A 1,238-nucleotide genomic window follows, 5' to 3' on the forward strand; every position below is an offset into this window, starting at 1 on the left:
CCCACCAAACTGCTGACGTGGCATGCCCATCTGGGTATGCCACGTCGACGGCGACTTTTTAGACAACAAACAGGACCCCACGATGAGTGACCATAACCACACCACCACCCCTTCCGCCACCACCCACGAACGACAAGCGCCCGCAGACAACAACAACAATGGTCTGATCAATACCCATTGGGCCACACATGAATACCATATCTTAGGTACATCCATCAGGTACTATAGTGACGTCTATGTATACTTGTGCAGTAGCTATCAATATGAAAGCAGATAGTATGAAAGCCAACTTGGTCATGATGTCAAAAATGTGTCATGTCATGTCAATCCTTAATGTTTACAGGTCCGGTCCATAGGACAGAAAAAAACCGGTGGACCGAACTGAACCGGACCATGGTCTGGTCTTTTTTTCAGTTGCAGTTGCCCAAATTTGGGGTTGGTCCGGTTGCCGGTGGCCTCATTTCAAAAATCTTTTAAAACCGTTCAAAGACCGGTTTAAATCAGTTGCAACCGGTTAAACGGTCACGTGCATTACGTAGCCTTGTAACCATGTCTATTTTAGTTCATCAAAAACGGTTAAGAACTGAGAAAGATATAACTAAATCCATTTTGGCACAAATACTTGTTTGTGCAACTTGTACCAGAATGACTTTAATTCTAACTCACTCAAACTTTCATTCATTTTGCTTGATTCAATTTTTGGATATTGAAATTTTAAGTATGAAAATATACTCACCATCTATCAAGATATGGTATGCATCAAATAATTTACAGTTGCCGTATTACATTTTGCCCAAGTCTTAAGGAGATGTAATTCGGTTTCAGTCATAGCTATGTCAAGCATTCATTAAATTTCTTAAGAATTGGTGGAATGATGGGTATTTACAGTTGAGTGCAAAAAGAATGAAGGTTGGTTCATTTTTCTGGTTCTTTCTAAGAATCTATTGTACCTCAAATGTATTTGTGTATTCTTTTACATTATGTAGTTGTGTTACACTTCCCTTGGTATGGACTAATTTCAGTGAAAGCTGGAGCCTTGAGAAGGTTTTTATTCTGGAGGCCATTTTTGGCATCTGAAAAAAAAAATATGGGCTAACTGGAGAGGTAGCCAGAACATACCTCTGGTCAACCTGAATGAGCCTATCAAAGAATTAGTTAAAAATACTGAGTGGTTATGCTTGTAGAGCCTCCAGAAAATGGTCATTTTGTGCTATTTTGGTCATTTTTGGCCTGTTTTA

This window comes from Laccaria bicolor, genomic scaffold (assembly GCF_000143565.1).
Source record: "Laccaria bicolor S238N-H82 LACBIscaffold_37 genomic scaffold, whole genome shotgun sequence".
Lineage (NCBI taxonomy): Eukaryota > Fungi > Basidiomycota > Agaricomycetes > Agaricales > Hydnangiaceae > Laccaria > Laccaria bicolor.